The sequence below is a fragment of the Oryctolagus cuniculus genome, chromosome 19, assembly GCF_964237555.1.
Source record: "Oryctolagus cuniculus chromosome 19, mOryCun1.1, whole genome shotgun sequence".
NCBI lineage: Eukaryota > Metazoa > Chordata > Mammalia > Lagomorpha > Leporidae > Oryctolagus > Oryctolagus cuniculus.
Window position 1 is genome coordinate 55,334,840 of NC_091450.1, and position 16,815 is coordinate 55,351,654.

Sequence of the window (16,815 nt, forward strand, 5' to 3'; positions counted from 1 at the left end):
ACAACCCTGGAGGGCTGCCATGGGAGTGGGGCCCAGACCAGGAGGGTGAGGAGTGGAGTGTGGCCCAGGCCACGGGGGATGGGGTGGTGAGTGGGGTCCTGCTTTGGACGGCTTTGAGCAGTGGGGGGCAGGCCCTGGAAGGTAAGGTGGGGAGCCGAGCCCAGCCCTGGAGGGCGAAGAGTGGAGCAGGGTCCAACCCTGGAGGGCGTTGAGGGTAGTGGGGCCGGCCCTGGAGGTCAGTGTGTGGAGTGGGTTTTGGCCCTGGAGGGCAGCATGGGGAGCGGAGCCCAGGCCCTGGAGGGTGAGGAGGGGAGCTGGTCCTGGCCCTGGAGGGTGTTGAGGGGAGTGGGGCCAGGCCTGGAGGGCAGCGTGGGGAGTGGAGTGCAATCCCTGGAGACCTAGGAGTGGAGCAGGTCCAGTCCTACAAGGTGCTGAGGGCAGTAGGCCGTGCCCTTGTGGGCAGCGTGTGGAGTAGGCGGAGGCCCTGGGGGGCAAGGAGAAGAGCAGGCACTGGCCCTGGAGGGCGAGGAGTGGAGCAGGGTCTGGCCATGGTTGGTGTTGAGGGCATTTGGGCCCGGCCCGAGAGGGCCGTGTGCAGATCAGAGCCCAAGTCCTGGAGGGCGAGGATGAGAGCGGGTCCAGCTTTGGAGGGCATTAAGGGGAGTGGGGTCCAGCCTTGGAGGGCAGCGGGGGGAGCGGGGCTCAGGCCTGAAGGGTCAGGAAGGGATCAGGGTGTGGTCCTATAGGGCATTGAGGTCACTGGGATCTGGACCTGGAGGGCATTGAACAGAGCCGGCCCCAGGTCCTAGAGGGTGAGGAGGTGTGCGGGGACCAAGCCCTGGACAGCTAGGAGGGGAGCAGGGTCTGGCCCTGGAGGGGGGTGAGGTGAGTGGGTACAGGCCCTGGAGGGTGAGGAGGGGAGCAGTGTCCGGCCCTGGAAGGCCTTGAGGGTAGTGGGGCCCGGCCCTGGATAGTAGCATGGGGTGGCAGGGCCCAGGCCCTGGAGGGTGAGGAGGGGAGCAGAGCCCGGCCTTGGAGGGCGAGGATTGGAGTGGGGCCCTTGTCCACGAGGGTGAGCAGGGGTGTTTGTGTGGGTGTGGGAACCAGGCCCTGGAGGCCAGGAGGGGAGCAGGGCCTGGCCCTGGGGGGCGAGAAGCGGAACAGTGACCAGCCCTGGAGGGCGTTGAGGGTATTGGGGCCTGGGCCTGGAGGACAGTGTGGGGAGTGGGGCCTGGCCCTGGAGCTCGGGGAGAGGAGCAGAGTCTGGCCCTATAGGGTGTTGAGGGAAGTGGGGCACAACCCTGGAGGGCTGCCATGGGAGTGGGGCCCAGACCTGGAGGGTGGGGAGGGGAGCGTGGCCCAGGCCACGGGGGATGAGGTGGTGAGTGGGGTCCTGCTTGGACGGCTTTGAGCAGTGGGGGGCAGGCCCTGGAAGGTAAGGTGGGGAGCCGAGCCCGGCCCTGGAGGGCGAAGAGTAGAGCATGGTCCAACCCTGGAGGGCGTTGAGGGTAGTGGGGCCGGCCCTGGAGGTCAGTGTGTGGAGTGGGTTTTGGCCCTGGAGGGCAGTATGGGGAGCGGAGCCCAGGCCCTGGAGGGTGAGGAGGGGAGCTGGTCCTGGCCCTGGAGGGTGTTGAGGGGAGTGGGGCCGGGCCCTGGAGGGCAGCGTGGGGAGTGGAGTGCAATCCCTGGAGACCTAGGAGTGGAGCAGGTCCAGTCCTACAAGGTGCTGAGGGCAGTAGGCCGTGGCCTTGGTGGGCAGTGTGTGGGGAGTAGGCGGAGGCCCTGGGGGGCAAGGAGAAGAGCAGGCACTGGCCCTGGGGGACGAGGAGGGCATTGGGGCCTGGCCCTGGAGTTCAGCGTAGGGAGAAGAGCCCAGGCCCTGGAGGGCGAGGAGTGGAGCAGGGTCTGGCTCTAGAGGGCGTTGAGGGCACTGAGCCCAGCCTTGGAGGGCTGCGATGGGAGGGGGCCCAGGCCCTGGAGGGCGAGGAGGGCAGCAGGCATTGGCACCAGGGGTTGAGGAGGAGAGCAGGACCTGACCAAGGAGGGCGAGGAGGGGAGCAGGGCCCGACCCAGGAGGGCAAGCAGGGGAACAGGACCCGACCCAGGATAGCAAGGAGTGGAGCGGAGCCCAGCCCTGGAGGGCGATGAGGGCAGTGGGGCCCGGCCCTAGAGGGCAGCAGTGGGAGTCGGGCCCAGGTCATAAGAGGCAAGTGGGGATCAGGGTGTGGCCCTGGAAAGAGGCCATGAAAAATCTAAGGGGAGCAGGGCCTGGCTCTGGAGGGCAAGGAGGGGAGCAGGCATTGGCACTGGAAGGCAGAGAGGAGCGAGGCCTGGCCTTGGAGGGTGAGGAGGGGAGCGCGGCCTGGCCCTAGTGGGCAGCAATGGGAGCCGGGCCCAGGCCATGACAGACAAGTAGGGAGCGGGTCTGGCCCTGGATGGAGACCAGGGACGCACCTGACGGGAGCAGGACATGGCTCTGGGGGGCGAGGAGGGGAGCAGGCCCGGCCCTGCAGGGTGAGGAGGTGAGTGTTGCCTTGCCCTGGAGCTCGAGGAGTCGAGTAGGGTCTGGCCCTGGGTGGTGTTGAGGGCAGTGGGGCCAGGCCCTAGAGGGCCGTGTGCAGATAGGAGCCCAAGCCCTGGAGGGCGAGGATGACAGTGGGGTCCAGCTTTGGAGGGCATTGAGGGGAGTGGGTCCAGCCTTGGAGGGCAGCGGGGGGAGCGGGGCTCAGGCCTGAAGGGCCAGGAAGGGATCAGGGTGTGGCCCTATAGGGCGTTGAGGACACTGGGGTCTTGACCTGGAGGGCATTGAAAAGAGCAGGGCCCAGGCCCTGGAGGGTGAGGCGGGGTGCGGGGACCAAGCCCTGGACAGCTAGGAGGGGAGCATGGTCTGGCCCTGGAGGGGGGTGAGGTGAGTGGGTCCAGGCCCTAGAGGGCAAGGAGGGGAGCAGTGTCCGGGCCTGGAGGGCCTTGAGGGTAATGGGGCCCGGCAGTGGAGAGCAGCATGGGGGGCAGGGCGCAGGCCCTGGAGGGTGAGGAGGGTAGCAGGGCCCAGCCTTGGAGGGCGAGGATGGGAGAGGGGCCCTTGTCCACGAGGGTGAGCAGGGGTGTGGGTGTGGGTGTGGGAACCAGGCCCTGGAGGGCTAGGAGGGGAGCAGGGCCTGGCCCAGGGGGGCAAGAAGCGGAACAGGGACCAGCCCTGGAGGGCGTTGAGGGTATTGGGGCCTGGGCCTGGAGGGCAGTGTGGGGAGTGGGGCCTGGCCCTGGAGCTCGAGGAGGGGAGCAGGGTCCAGCCCGATAGGGTGCTGAGGGAAGTGGAACACGACCCTGGAGGGCTGCCATGGGAGTGGGGCCTGGCCCTGGAGGGTGAGGAGGGGAGCTGCAGAGTGAACCTGAGGTTGCCACTTCAAGACACGGTGAAGGATGCGGGAGAGGGCAGGCAAGTGCCTGCATGAGGAGAGCGGCGCCCAGGCCTCAGAACTCCCCTCTCTTCTCGGTCCGCGGTGCGTTCTGGAGCTTAAAGACATCCCCATGTACGTAATCGACAGCTGGTGAAGAGCTCTGGGCTGGGAGTAAAGCAGCTGCTCTGTCACTCATCAGCTGTGGGGACCAGCGGGCATCTCTCCTCCCTGTGCCGTCTCTCCGCTGGCAGGAGGTTCGAAGTTCTAGCCTAAGTAGTGTTTTACTACCTTTTGTTTGTGGCCTGGGGAGTCACGCAGTGGAACGCCATATTCTATTTATTTATTTCCAGATAAGGTCAGTAGAGGTCCTGGGTGGACATGAGTAAGGGGTGAGGGAGGGATACTATTCAACCCAGCACAGAGCTTTTTTTTTTTTAAAGATTTATATATTTATTTGAAAGGCAGAGTCACACACACCCACATACACACACACACACACACACACACAGAGAGAGAAAGAGAGAGAGAGAAAGAGAGAGAGAGAGAGATTCTATTGCAAGCAGTCCCTAAGTTGGGCCTAAATTCAAGGGTGAGGGGACAGAGATCCCCAGCCCTCAGTGGGAGTCATGACTAAAAAAAAATCTGCAGGCCGGCGCCGTGGCTCACTAGGCTAATCCTCCGCCTAGCGGCGCCGGCACACCGGGTTCTAGTCCCGGTTGGGGCGCCGGATTCTGTCCCGGTTGCCCCTCTTCCAGGCCAGCTCTCTGCTGTGGCCAGGGAGTGCAGTGGAGGATGGCCCAGGTGCTTGGGCCCTGTACCCCATGGGAGACCAGGAAAAGCACCTGGCTCCTGGCTCCTGCCATCGGATCAGCGCGGTGTGCCGGCCGCAGCGCGCTGGCCATGGCGGCCATTGGAGGGTGAACCAACGGCAAAGGAAGACCTTTCTCTCTGTCTCTCTCTCTCACTGTCCACTCTGCCTGTCAAAAAAAAAAAAATCTGCAGTCATCCTTTCAAATTGCCACAAAGTTCTTCCAGGCCCTTCTGCCCTCCGGCCTGGCAGTAGCCACCCACCAGGGCTGGGCCCCTCTCCCCTCCTTGCCCTCTGGGTCAGGCCCTTCTCCCCACAGGCAGGGTCCTGGCCTCCCTCCAGGTCCAGACCCCGCTCCACTCCTCACCTTCCAGGACCAGGCCCTGCTCCCCTCCTCACCCTCCAGGGCCTGGCCCTAGCTCCCCATGTTGCCCTCCAGGGCAAAGCCCCACTCCATTCCTCACCCTCCAGGGTCTGGGCCAAGCTCCCCACACTGCCTTCCTGGTCTGGGCCCTACTGACCACAACAGCCTCCAGGACTGGACCCTGCTCACCTCCATTACATCCAGGGCCAGACAATGCTCCCTTCCTCACCTTCCAGAGCCACGCCCTCTCCCTTCTGATGCATCCCTGGCCTCCCTCCAGGGCCTGGGCCCCACTCCCCACCCTGCCCTCCAGAGCCGGACCCCACTCCCCTCAATGCCCTCCAGGGCTGGACCCCGCTCCACCTCTCACCCCCCAGGGCCAATGCCTGCTCTCCTCCTTGCCTTCCAGGGCCTGGGCCCCACTGCCCTCTACACCATCCAGGGCTGCACACCGCTCCACTCCTGGCCCCCAGGGCCAGACCCACTCCCCTCAGGCATGGCCTTGGCCACACTCCAGGGCTGAGCCACACTCCCTTCCTTGCACTCTAGGATCGGGCCCTACTCCCCTCAGGTAGGGCCCTGGAATACTCCAGGGGGAGGCCCCACTCCCCTCCTTGCCCTGCAGTGTCAGGCACAGCTCCCCTCAGTGCTGGGCCCCTGCTCCTCTCTGTGCCCTACAGAGCCGGGATCTGTTCACCTCTGGCGCGGCACTAGCCCCACTAGGGTTAGGCCCCGGTCCTCTCCTTGTCCTCAGGGCCTGGGCCCCACTCCCCTCCTTGCCCTCCAGGGTCGGGCCCTGCTCCCCTCAGGCAGGGCCCTGGCCTCCCTCCAGGTCCAGACCCCGTTCCTCTTCTCACCCTGCTCCTCACTTGCCCTACATGGCCTGGGCCTGACTACCATTGCTGCCCTCCAGGGCCTGGTCCCGCTCCCCTCCTCACCCTCCAAGGCTGGGCCCTGCACCCGACCTCGCAATCCAAGGTCAGACCTCGCTCCCCTCCTCACCTCCAGGGCCTAGCCCCACTCCCCATGCTGCCCTCCAGGACTGGGCCCGACTACCCTCATTGCCCTCCAGGGCTGGACCCTGCTCCACTCCTTGCCCTCCTGTGCTGGGCCCTGCTCCCCTCCTTGTCCTTCAGGGCCAGGGCCACGCTAACCTTCTCGTTCTCCAGGGCCTGGGCCAGATTCCCCTCTTCACTCCCCAGGCCAGGGCCTGCTCTCCTCGCACTGCTGGGCGGGGCCACACACCCCTCCTTGCCCTCCTGGATTGGGCCCTCCTCCCCTCAGCAGGGCCCTGGCCTATTCCAGGGTGTGGCCCCACCACCCTCCTCACCCTCCAGGGACTAGGCCCACTCCCCTCCTCACCCTCTTGGTCCTGGACCCCACTCCAATCCTTGCCCTCCAGGGCCAAGCCCTGCACCCCTCCTCACCCTCCAGGGCTTGGGCCCAGCTCCTCACGCTGCCCTCCAGGGCCGGGCCCCACTCTTATCATTGTCCTCAACACGCCATAGGGCTGGACCCTGCTCCACTCCTCGAGCTCCAGGGCCTGGGGCTCTGCTCCCTACGCTGCCCTCCAGGGTTGGGCCCCGCTCCACTCAACACCCTCCAGGACCAGACCCTGCTCCCTCCTTGACCTCCAGGGCAAGACACCTCTCACCTCCTCGCCCTGCAGGGACAGGCCTGCTCCGCTCCTTGCCCTCCACAGCCGGGTCCTGCTCCCGTCAGGTGCGTCCCTGGCCTCCATCCAGGGCCAGACCCTGCTCCCCACTTGCCTTTCACGGCCTGGGCCCAGCTCCCACTGCTGCCACCAGGGCCAGGCCCCGCTCCCCTCCTCACCCTCCATGGCCAGGCCTTGCTCCCCTCCTTGCCTTCCAGTGCCAGAACACTGTTCCCCTCCTCACCCACCAGAGCCAGGCCCTGCTCCCCTTAGATTGTTCCTGGCCTCCCTCCAGGGCCACACCCTGCTCCCCACTTGCCTTTCACGGCCTGGGCCTGGCTCCCACTGCTGCCCTCTAGGGCCGTGCCCCACTGCCCTTATCGCCCTCTAGGGCTGGACCCCGCTCCACTCCTTGCCCTCCTGGGTCAGGTCCTGCTCCCCTCCTCGCCCTCCAGGGCTTGGGCCCCGCTCCCATCATAGCCCTCCATGGCCGGGCCCACTGCCCTCAACACCCTATAGAGCCAGACCCTGCTCAACTCCTCAACTTCCAGGGCCTGGGCTCCTCTCCCAATGCTGCCCTCCAGGGCCGGGCCCCAATGCCCTCCTGGCCCTCAGGGCCAGTGCCTGCTCTCCTCCTTGCCCCCCAGGGCCTCGGCCAACTCCCCATACTGCCCACCAAGGCCAAGACCCACTGCCCTCAGCACCTTATAGGGCTGCACCCACTCTCCTCCTAGATCTCCAGGGACTGTACTCCACTCCCCATGCTGCCTGCCATGGAAAGACCCACTGCCCTCAGCACCTTATAGGACTGGACCTGCTCCACTCCTAGATCTCCAGGGATTGCACTCCACTCCCCACGCTGCCCTCCAGGGCCCGGCCACACTCCCCTCAACACCCTCCAGGGCCAGGACCAGCTCCCCTCCTCACCCTCCAGGGCCTGGGCTCAGCTCCCCATGCTGCCCTCCAGGGCCAAAACCCACTCCACACACTGACCTCCAGGGCCGGCCCCACTACCCTCAATGCCCTCCAGGGTTGGACCCCGCTCTACTCTTCGCTCTCCAGGGCCGGGCTTGGCTCCCCACCTTACCTTCCAGGGCCTGCCCCCCACTGCTCAAAGCCATCCAAAGCAGAACCCCACTCACCACCTCATCCCCCATGGCCTGGGCCACGCTCCCCTCACCCTCCAGGTCTGGGCCCCACTCCCATGGCAGCCCCCATGGTTGTGCCCCACTTCCCTCAACACCCTATAGGGCCGGACCCTTCTCCACTCCTCGCCCTCCAGGGCCTGAACCCACTCACCTCACCCCCCTCCAGGGCCAGACCCTGCTCCATCCTAGCCATCCAGGGCCTGGTCCCCGCACCCCTCCTCACCCTCCAGGGCCTTGGCCCCGCTCTTTTCAATGACGTCCAGGTCCAGACCCCAGTGCCCTCAATGCCCTATAGGGCCACACCCTGATCCCTTCCTGGCCCTTCAGGGCCTGAGCCCCGCTCCCCACACTGCCCTCCAAGGCTGGACCCCACTCCCCTCCATGCCCTCCAGTGCTGGACCTCGCTGTCTTCCTCACCCTCCAGGGCTTGGGCTCTGATCTGCACACGGACCTCTAGGGCTTGGCCCCACTGCCCTCAACACCATCCAGGGCTGGACCCCACTCCACTGCTCACCCTCCTGGGCTGGGCTCTGCTGCACTCCTTGACCTCCAGGACTGGGGCTCACTCCCATACTTGCCCTACAAGGTTGGGCCCTGCTCCCCTGAGGTATGGCCATGGCCACACTCCAGGGACAGGCCCCTCTCTCCTCCTTGACCTCCAGGGCCAGTCCCAGCTCCCCTCAGGCAGGGCCCTGGTCACGCTCAAGGGACAGGCCACTCTCTCCTTCTTGCACTTCAGGGCCAGGCCAAGCTCCCCATAGGCAGGGCCCTGGCCACCCCCCAGAGCTGAGCCCCTGTCCCTCTCCATGCCTTACAGAGTTGGGCCTTGCTCCCCTTGGGCATGACACTAGCCACTCACCAGAGGGGCTGCACTCCTCTCCTTGAGCACCAGGACCTGGGCCCGGCTCCCACTACTGCCCTCCAGGGCCAGGCCCCACTCCCCTCACCTTCCTCCAGGGCCAGACCCTGTTCCCCTTCTCGAACTCCAGGGCCTGGGTCTTGGCCCCACTCCAATCCTTGCCCTCCAGGGCCAGGCCTTGCTCCCCACCTTGCCCTCCATGGCCTAGGGCCAGCTCCACATGCTGCCTTCCAGGGCCAGACCCCTCTCCCCACACTGCCCTCCAGGGCCAGACCCCATTCCCCTCCTCACCCTCTAGGGCCGGACTCCACTCCCCTCCTCACCACCCAGGGCTAGGGCCTGCTCTCCTCCTCACATGCCAGGGCTGGGCCCAGCTCCACAAGCTGCCCTCCAGGGCCAGTCCCCACCCCCCATGCTGCTCTCCAGGGCCAGACCCCACTGCCCTCAACGCCCTCCAGGGCTGGCCCCTGCTCCACTCCTCACCCTCCTGGGCTGGACACAGCTCCCCTCCTTGCCCTTCAATGCCGAGCCCTCCTCTGCTCAAAGCCCTCCAGACCTGGACCTCTCTCTCCTCCTCATCCTCCCGGCTCTGGGACCTGCTCCACTCCTTGTCCTCCAAGCCTGGGCCCCACTCCCATTCCAGCCCTCCATGGTTGGGCCCACTGCCATCAACACCCTATAGGGCCAGACCCTGCTGCACTCCACTCCTAGACCTCCAGGGATTAGACTCCATTCCCCATGCTGCCCTCCAGGGCCAGGCCACACTCCCCTCAACACCCTCCAGGCCAGACCCCGCTCCCGTCCTCACCCTCTAGGGCCGGACCCCACTCCCCTCCTCACCACTCAGGGCCAGGGCCTGCTCTCCTCCTTGCACTCCAGGGCTGGGCCCTGCACCCCTCTTTGCCCTCCTGGGTTCAGCCCTGCTCCCCTCAGGCATGGTCATGGCCACCTTCCCTGGCTCAGCCCAGCCTCCCCTCCTTGCTCTCCAGGGCCTGGGCCCCACTCCAATCCTTGTCCTCCAGGGACAAGCCCTGCACCACTCCTTGCCCTCCAGGCCTGGGCCCATCTCCTCATGCTGCCCTCCAGGGCCAGGTCCCACTCCCCACACTGCCCTCAAGGGCCAGGCCCCTCTGCCCTCAATGCCCTCTAGGGCTGGACCCTGCTCCACTCCTCACCTTCCTGGGCCAGGCCCTACTCCCCTCCTTACCCTCCATGCCAGGCCCAGCTCTGCCAAAAACCCTCCAGAGCTGGACCCTGCTCCACTCCTCACCCCCAGGGCCAGTGCCCGCTCCCTTCAGGCAGGGTCCTGACCAGCTCCAGGGAGAGGCCCCTCTCCCCTCCTTGCCCTCCAGGGCCAGGCCCAGCACCCCTCAGGCAGGATGGACCCTTCTCCTCTCCATGCAATACTGAGCAGGGCCTTGCTCCCCTTGGGTGCTGAAGTAGCCACCCATGAGTTCTGGGCCCCACTCCTCTCCTTGCCCACCCAGGCCTGTGCCCAGCACCCATTGCTGCCCTCCAGGACCACACCCCACTCCCCTCACCAACCTCCAGGTCTGGAACCCTCTCCCCTCTTTGCCTTCCAGGGCCTGGGTGCAGCTCCCCACACTGCCCTCCAGGGCCAGTCCCCACTCGCCACAATGCCCTCCAGGGCCAGGCCCCACTGCAGCCCCTTCCTCCTCTCCCTGAGTGCCTCATTCTCCCGTGCTCGGTAGCTGCCTGTCCCTGGGAGCACAGGCTGGCTCCTCCATGTGTGTTTGTACTTGCAAGTCCCTCCCATTGTTCAAACCTGTCCTGTGTACGTGCACGGCACTGATTTGCATTTATGATCTCATTTCATCCCACCAGGAGCCCTGTCATCACTGGATCGTCTTTCTCTGTGCAACCTGGCTCCTACTACCTCTCTGCCTTGGTAGGGACAACCTTCTCCTCCCCCCGCCTCTGGTTCACCCTCCCTCTTGTGCCCTCTGCCCGGAGCCTCCATGGTCCTCCATATTCCTTGTCCCAATCATCTGGACCATGCTAACGTATCTCTGGGGGTCTCTGTGTAAGTGTCACTGCACCAGGGAACCTGCTGGGTGGCACGTTGGATCCTCCTGTGGCTGTGACAAGCTCCCTCCTGCTGTCTCCTTCATGTACAGTACCTTGTGTTTTGTTTCTTTTTATTTGACAGGTAGATATATAGACAGTGAGAGAGAGACAGAGAGAGAGAGAGAGAGAGAGAGAGAGAGAGAGAGAGAGAGGTCTTCCTTCTGTTGGTTCACTCCCCAAATGGCCACTACGGATGGAGCTACATCGATCCGAAGTCAGGAGCCAGGTGCTTCTTCCTGGTCTCCCATGCGGGTGCAGGAGCCCAAGCACTTCCACTGCCTTCCTGGGCCACAGCAGAGAGCTGCACTGGAAGCGGAGTAACCGGGACTAGAACCCAGTGCCCATATGGGATGCTGGTGCCGCAGGCAGAGGATTAACAAGTGTGCCACGGCACTGCCCTGTACCTTGTGTCTTGTAATGACCCTTTCTTCAGCTAGATGGTAAGGTCTAGAAGGTGTAGTTTTTCTTTCTTTTATACTCAGTTCTTCGTGCAGTACCGCGTGCGTGGTAATGACAGTCAGGCTCTAGCAGAAGCTAAATGTCATATTAGTTAATGTATAATCAAGGCTACACCACAGGCCCCCAAGTTCTCACTCATGGGTCCTGTCTAGGCCCCACCCACTGATGCGGCCAGAAGCCACCTGGAAAGCAACACCTCGAAGAAAACGACTGCCTGCTGGGAGCAGCTGTTCCGCCCAGGTCCAGGGGAGAATCTTGTGGTTGTACTGGAAGCATCAGGATGCATCCATTTTACAGGCTCCTAGGAAGCAGGAAGAGGAGGGCCTTAGAGATGCCCCTTTCCACCCACTCCCAGCCTGCCCAGGAAGGAGCCACAGGAAGGCCACAGCATGGCCATGTAAGTGCGGCAACTCCAAAGTGGGCACTCAGGATGAAAGCCAAGAGAACGAGAGGCACCACTTGGAGGACCCACGTGGTGCTGCGAACCAGGCCCCTCTGTAGACACCACTGCCTGCCTCCTGACTCAGCCCTTGGATGAGGATGAACGGTCGCTGAAGATACTTCCAGAGAATTTTGTGACTGAGAACTGAAACTGCTCTTTCGACCTGACAACAGAAAAACAACCCGATACCCAAGGGAAGGAGACTGGACAATGAGGGACACTCACGGAGAGGGTGGCAGCACACATGGTGCTGAGAGTCTCTGGCCCCAAACCCCTGGCTCAGCTGACACTTTCTTGTTGAGAAAAATAAAGCAGAGGAAAAGAGATAATATTTCGGGGAACCAAACTTTTTATTCTGTAACAGGGTTAGTTCCAGAAAGGTCTCTGCACCTTGGACAATCTCTGCTTTGATTTTGAAACATTGCTCATGGCTCGGTAAGGTCTGAACAGTGAGGCTGTGAGCAAAAGTGGCCTTTGTCCTTTGTCCTATACACTGTGTCCTGTAGCCCGTGTCCTATGTCCTGTATCCTGCGTCCTGTGTCCTATGTCCTGTGTCCTGTGTTCTGTAGTCTGTGTCCTATGTCCAGTAGCTGTGGCCTTTGTCCTGTGGACGGTGTGCTGTATGCTGTGCCGACTTCCTGTGTCCTGTAGCCAGTGTCCTCGTCCTTTAACCTGTTCATATAGCATGTAGCCTGTGTCCTTTACCCTTGTCCTGTGTCCTGTAGCTTGTGTCATATGTTGTTTAGCCTTTGTCCTGTCTCCTGTGTCCTGTGGCCTGTGGACTATATCCTGTAGCCTGTAACCTGTGCCCCGTAGCCTGTGTCCTGTGTTTGGTATTCTGTGTCCTATGTCCTGTGTCCTGTATCATCTGGGCTATGTCCTGTGTCCTGTAGCCTGTGGCCCCTGTGCTGTAGTCTGTGTCCTGTGGCCTATGTACTGTGTCTCGAGTCCTGTAGCCTGTGTCTTATGACCTCTGTTCTGGGTCCTGTAGCCTGTGTATTGTGCCTGGTAGTCTATTGCCCTCCAGGGCACATGTTACAAGACAGAGGCCACAGGCTACAGGACACAGGACAAGGACGCAGGCTGAAGGACACAGGACAAGGGCTACAGGACTCAGGACATAGCCCAGATGACACAGGACACAGGCTATTGGATACAGAATATGGAACCCAGGACACAGCCTAAAGAACACAGGCTACGGGACACAGGTTGCAGGACATAGGACATAGGCGACAAGCTACAGGACACAGGACAAAGGCTACAGGGGACAGGACACAGGCTACACAATCTAGGACACAGTCTACAGACCACAGGACAGTGGCTACAGGACACAGGCTACAGGACACTCTATCCTATAGCCAGTGTCCGCTGTCTTGTTCCCTCTTTCGTTCAGCCTGTGTCATGTAGCCTGTGTTCTGTGTCGTGTATCCTGCAGCCTGTATCCTTTGTTCTGTAGCTCTGTCCTGTGTCCCATAGCCTCTGTCCTGGAGCCTCTGTCCTGTGTCCTGAGTCCTATGTTGTGTAGCCTGTGTCCTGTGTCTTGTACCCTGTGGCCTATGTACACATCCTGAGTCTTGTGTGCTCTGTCCTCTAGCTGGTGTCCTGTGTCCCCTAGCCTGTGTCCTGTGTCCTGAGCCTGTGGCCTTTAATCTTTGTCCTAAGGCTGGATTCCCCTTTTCTGTAGTCTGTGTTCTGTGTCCTGAAGCTGGTTTCTTGTAGCCTGTGGACAATGTCTTGTAGTGTGTGTCCTGTGTCCTGTAGCCTGTTCTCTGAGCTTTGGGGCCTAGGTCCTGTGGTCTGCGGCCTGTGTCCTGTGTCCTATGTCATGTAGCCTGTGTCCTGTAGCCTGTGTCCTTTACCCTGCAGCCTTTGTCCTGTGGCCTCTGTCCTATAGCCGGTGGCCTGTGTCCTGTTCCCCTTTTCCTTCAGTCTGTATCGTGTAGCCTGTGTCCTGTGTCATGTGTCCTCTATCATGTATCCTGTGTCATGCATCCTGTGTCCTGTAGCCTGTGTCCTGTACTCTGTATCCTTTAACCATTGTCCTTTAATCTGTGTCCTCTGTTGTGTATCCTGTGTCCTGTATTCAGTCTCCTGTAGCTTGTGGCCTATGCCATCAGCCTTTGTCCTGTACCTGTGGCCTCTGTCCTCTAGCATAGTGAATCGCGGTGCCAGCCCACGATAAATTTTAAAAGAAAAAGGAAACAGACCAGGAGTCTCTCCAGTGCCAGAAGACTTCCTGCAGGCAGCAGGAGAGGGCGTAACAGATGAGTGCATGGGGCTGTGGTGAGCTCGGGGCTCGGGGTCCGTGCTGTCGTGAGAGCACAGCACAAGGGACAGTGTGTCCCGAGAGCACAGTGCTGGGGGCCATGGTAAGCTGTGGGCCATGGTGGAGCACAGTGCAGGGGGCTGTGGTGAGTTGGGGGCCATGGAGGAGCACAGTGCAAGGGCAGTTGTGAGCTCGGGCCTGTGGTGTCCTAAGAGCGCAGTGCAGGGGACAGCTCACCACGGCCGCGGAGCTCACTGCCACCCTCTGCACTTTGCTCCCGGGGGCCAGACCCCAGGAAGGGGTAGAAAACCTCTGGAGAACCTGACTAGCCCTAAGAGAAGACTGGACAGTGACTGTGGGGCCTTCCTTAAGGCCTGGGCAGATGACCGACCGAAGGCAGATCCACACGCACCTCCTGGGCAGCCAGCTCAGAGCGGGGTGGAAGGCGATGTTTGCAGTGTCACAGCAGGGCCCGAGGCGGGGCCTCAAATCCTCATGTCCCTGCCTCCCACCCCAGACCAGGTGGAGCTCCCGGCTCCCAGCTGTTGTGGGTGTTTGGGTGTGAGCCAGTGAATGGAGCTATCTCTTTCACTCTCCAATAAATAAAAATGAAGCTAAAAAATGAAACCAACCCCCTGCGATCACACACACACAGGACACTCCGTGTGGCATCAGGGTTCCACGTGGTACCTGCTGGGGTCGCTCTCAGGAAACCGGCCATCCCCCCCCCTCCCCAGGGAACCAGGGGTGCAGCCCTGCACCTGCTCCCGACTCTTCCCAGGGTGGCATCTGCAGTCCCCGTTCATGGGCTCACCCACCACCACGTCTGCTTCTACCCCTGCTCACCGGGACGGGGTTGTGACACAGCGGGCTCATCAGGACCCAGGCATCCTGGACCTCATCTGGGAGCCTGGGCCACACTCCCCTCCTCCCCTTCCAGGGCATGGGCACCCCTCCCATCCCAGCCCTCCAGGGCCAGGCCCCACTACCCTCAGTGCCCTATAGGGCCAGACCCTGCTCCACTCCTCATCCTCCTGGGCCTAGCCCTGCTCCCCTTTTTGCCCTCCAGGGCCGGGCCCTGCTCTTCTCAAAGCCCTCCAGAGCTGGATGCCGATCTCCTTCTCACCCTCCAGGGTCTGCGCCTCACTCCCTCCTCGCCCTCCAGAGTCTGGGCCCCTCCCATCGCATCCCGCCAGGGCCGGGCCCCTTACCATCGCATACCTCCAGGGAAGGGCCCCACTGCCATCAAAACCCTAGAGGGCCAGACCCTGATCCACTCCTAGACCTCCAGGGCCTGGGCTCCACTCCAATGCTCGCACTCCAGGCCTAGGTCGCACACCCCTCCTCACCCTCCAGGGCCTGGGCCCCACCCCCCTCACCCTCCAGGATATGGGCCCCACTCCATTTCTCTCCCTCCAGGGCTGGGCCATGCTCCCAAGCTCGTATCCAAGGTCAGACTCTGCTCCCCTCCTCACCCTTCAGGACCTGGGCCCTGCCCCCCCCACTGCTCTCCAGGGCTGGGCCCCACTCCCCTCAAGGCCCCCCAGGGCCGGATGCTGCCCCCTCCTCACCCTCCAGGGCCTGGGAACGCTCTGCTTGCTGCACCCTGTTTCTCCTCCTTGCCTTCCAGGGCCGGACCCCACTGCCTTCAAGGCCCTCCAGGGCTGGACCTGCTCCACTCCTAGACTTCCAGGGATTGGGCTCCACTCCCCACGCTGCCATCCATGGCCCAGCCCCACTCCCCTCAACACCCTCCAGGGCTGGACCGCACACCCCTCCTCACCCTCCAGGGCCTTGGCCCCATTCCTCTCCTTGCCCTCCAAGGCCAGTGCCTGCTCTCCTCCTCACCCTCCAGGGTTGACCTGACACTTTCTTGTTGAGAAAATAAAGCGGAGGAAAAGAGACAATATTGCAGGGAACCAAACCTTTTATTCTGTAACAGGGTTAGATCCAGAAAGGTCTCTGGACCTGGGACAATCTCTGCTTTGATTTTGAAACATTGCTCATGGCTCGGTGAGGTCTCAAGAGTGAGGCTGTGAGCATGAAGTGGCCTTTGTCCTTTGTCCTATAGACTGTGTCCTTTTGCGTATGTCCTATGTCTTGTGTCCTGTAGGTCCAAGGTCTAGAGACCTTTCTAAAACTAACCCTGTTACAGAATAAAAGGTTCGGTTCCTCGCAATATTATCTCTTTTCCTCTGCTTTATTTTTCTCAACAAGAAAGTGTCAGCTCAACCAGTGGTGGGAGAGGAGGAGATCAGGCACTGGCCTTTGTCCTTTGTGACATAAGTCACAGGACACATGCTACAGGACAGAAACCACAGGCTACAGGACATAGGCTAAAGGCTACAGGACACAGCCTACAGGCTACGGGAGACAGGACAGAGGACACAGGACACAGGCTACAGGACACAGGACATAGCCCAGATGACACAGGACACAGGATATAGGACACAGAATATGGAACCTAGGACACAGCCTAGAGGACACAGCCTACGGGACACAGATTGCAGGACACAGGACATAGGCGACAAGCTACAGGACACAGGACAGTGGCTACAGGAGACAGGACACAGGCTCCACAATCTAGGACACAGGCCAGAGGCCACAGGACAGTGGCTACAGGACACAGGCTACAGGACACTCTATCCTATAGCCAGTGTCCGCTGTCTTGTTCCCTCTTTCCTTTACCCTGTGTCGTGTAGGCTGTGTCCTGTGTCATGTAGCCTGTGGCCTATATCCTTTGTTCTGTAGCTCTGTCCCGTGTCCCATAGCCTCTGTCCTGGAGCCTCTGTCCTGTGTCCTGTGTCCTATGTTGTGTAGCCTGTGTCCTGTGTCTTGTACCCTGTGGCCTATGTACACATCCTGAATCTTGTGGCCTCTGTCCTCTAGCTGGTGTCCTGGGACCCTAGCCTGTGTCCTGTGTCCTGAGCCTGTGGCGTGTAGGTTTTGTCCTAGTGCTGTTGTCCTCTTTGCTGTAGTCTGTGTCCTGTGTCCTGAAGCCCGTTTCCTATAGCCTGTGGACAATGTCCTGTAGTGTTGTCCTGTGTCCTGTAGCCTGTTCTCTGATCTCTGGGGCCTAGGTCCTGTAGCCTGTATCCTGTGACATATGTCCTATGTTGTGTAGCCTGTGTCCTGTAATCTATGGCCTATGTCCTATGGCCTATAGCCTGTAGCCTGTGGCCTTTACCCTGCAGCCTTTGTCCTGTGTCCTGTGGCCTCTGTCCTATAGCTGGTGTCCTGTGTCTTGTTACCTCTTTCCTTCAGCCTGTGTCGTGTAGCCTGTGTCCTGTGTCGAGTATGCTGTGTCCTGTAGCCTGTGTTCTGTAGCC

The 16,815-nt window shown here is 61.7% G+C and overlaps 2 protein-coding genes across 4 annotated transcripts in view; one reads left to right on the forward strand and one right to left on the reverse strand.

The window, feature by feature from the left end:
* The window catches only part of LOC127488742 (uncharacterized), a 33,617-nt gene extending 22,068 nt beyond the window's left edge, over window positions 1-11,549 (forward strand). Inside the window, exons 2-3 of one of the 2 annotated variants that reach the window (XM_070063812.1) lie at window positions 10,077-10,140; window positions 10,931-11,549. The gene's annotated coding sequence lies outside the window, so the exon portion shown is untranslated. The remainder of the gene's footprint in view (window positions 1-10,076; window positions 10,141-10,930) is intronic. The other variant, XM_070063813.1, reaches the window with a different exon arrangement.
* LOC127491472 (serine/threonine-protein kinase MARK2-like) overlaps window positions 1-16,815 on the reverse strand; it is a 31,997-nt gene that overhangs the window by 5,566 nt on the left and 9,616 nt on the right. The gene's annotated exons all lie outside the window — the stretch shown is intronic.